Source organism: Nannobrachium achirus, assembly GCF_963921795.1.
Source record: "Nannobrachium achirus genome assembly, chromosome: 23".
Taxonomy (NCBI): domain Eukaryota; kingdom Metazoa; phylum Chordata; class Actinopteri; order Myctophiformes; family Myctophidae; genus Nannobrachium; species Nannobrachium achirus.
The window spans coordinates 16,091,978-16,094,186 of NC_137830.1; positions in this window are offsets into that span (position 1 = coordinate 16,091,978).

The window sequence follows — 2,209 nt, forward strand, 5'->3', positions numbered from 1 at the left end:
TTTATTTGAAAACTTTAGTTACTAGTTACTTTGCATAAATTATAATATTATAAAACATACATTAACCACTTTAGCCCTATTATATACCTGGACTATTTGAAAATAGCCGATCTACAACCTCACAACGCATCGCATCGCGACGCGTTGTGAGCTTGTAGATCTGCTACTTTCAAACATTTTGTACGTTTACTTTTGGTACTTTAAGTACATTTTGATGCCAGCACTTTCATACTTTTACTCAAGTACGTTTTGAATTCCGGACTTCCTCTTGTAACAGAGTGTTTCTATATTGCAGCATTGATAGATTTACTTAAGTAAAAAAATGTAGTACTTTTTCCACCACTGGTTACAAACTATCTTTCCCACACATTTCGGCTTCAAGGTTAGACCCAGTAGTTTGAGGCTAACAGCTAGGCGCTCATGGCCTTGTCGAGGGGATAGTATGGCATGGGGACAGCATTGATCATGTGATCATATAGCTTGGGAACGGCATTGTTCGGCACAGACACCACGTCAACGCCTCTTCCCACAGGGGTGGCTGCAGGCTCACAGCGACCGGCCATCTGGCAGACAAGGCACATGGAGAGCAGCACACCTAAGATCTGTACCAAGACAATATCATATTTAATGGTGCATTTAATTTATTTAGGCAACTGTATCATTGTGAATAATAAATAAGTGCTGTTTGCAGTTAGAGCACACCAGCTGTCTGGGATATACCATGTGTCTGTTATTATGTGGGTGAAAGAGAAAGTCTATGAGGTCACAGCGATGGCTTGTTAGTGCCACGCTGCGAGCTTGTAGATCTGCTATAAAAGAAAATAAATGTTTTGCAAATCTTTGAATATATATATTTTTTTTTAAAGCAAACTTTTGTAACTCAAATATTTGCTTCTGGGGGGTCCCTGATACATAGTATTTTCAGATGGGGTCGGCGGTCAAATTCATATAATTCTAGGGGTCCTTGCATGAAAAGGTTTGAGAACCACTGACATAGAAACATGCCTTTTTTTAAACCTTGAAAGGATTTGGAAGACATTTATAGAATCAGGTCAAAATATTGAAAGACTTGCACACATTCTTTTACGATAAAAAAAAAAAAACAGGTCTACAGGCTCGCCACGCGGTGAGCTTGTAGATCTGCAATTTTTTAACAGTTAAAGCATAAAATAGTGGTTCAAATCTAAAATGCCACAGATTTGCGTTCCAGGTTTTTATTTAATTATAATGTTTTCTAGCTTTGAGAGATACTGTAATTCCACATACCGCTGCTACTGCAAAGCCATAGATCAACCTCAGTGTGGCACGGACGATGGCTTCCACAATGACAGGACCACATGGCTGAGGAGATTCAGAGACAGAATAGAAAGAAGAAAGTGAAAGCCTGTCCAACAGTGTTGATTTTGTCGACTAAAACTTTGACGAAAAATGTTTGTCGACTGTGTTTTCACTGATGAAAACGAAATAAAAACGAAATAAAAACTAAGCTGTGATGACTAAAACTAAGACTAAATATATTGACAATTTCGTCAACAAAATAAAAACTAGACTAAAATGTTGGGGAGGGACTGGTGGAGAAGAGAGTCATTTTATGTTTGGTTGCTCTCCGGTGTTGTGTGCTGAAAATAGCAGATCTACAAGCTCACAACGTGTCGCGCTTGTGAGGTTGTAGATCTGCTATTTTCAGCACGCAACCAAGTGTAAAATCAGTCATTACGATACCATCAAGGCCTGCCAAAATGCATTTTAGTTGACTAAATCAACTTGGCATTGGCGGACGAATAGGTACCGGCCCCGGCTCTCCCGGACGCTCCTAGCCCGAGTTACGGCATTTTATGTGCGCTGCAGTGGCAGGGGGTCATCCACTGGGGGCGCCACCACTTTTGCATCCGTTCTGGAGCACCAGGAGTCGGTGGTCCCCGGGAATTCCCCTTGAGCAGCCCCGTTGGGGTGGTCATTTGGTCATTTTTGCACATTTGGTCATTTTTTACATCTGGGGGTCCCCCAGGGACCTGGGGGTCCCTGGGGCTCCGGGGGTCCTTGGAGGTTGTAGTTTGGCAGGCAAGGAGTGTGTGTGTAAAATCTGGCATGGATCGGGTCAACGGGTGCGGAGATATAAGCAGGGAAAAAGTGTGACGTGTGACGTGTGAGCACATTTGGTCATTTTTTACATCTGGGGGTCCCCCAGGGACCTGGGGGTCCCTGGGGC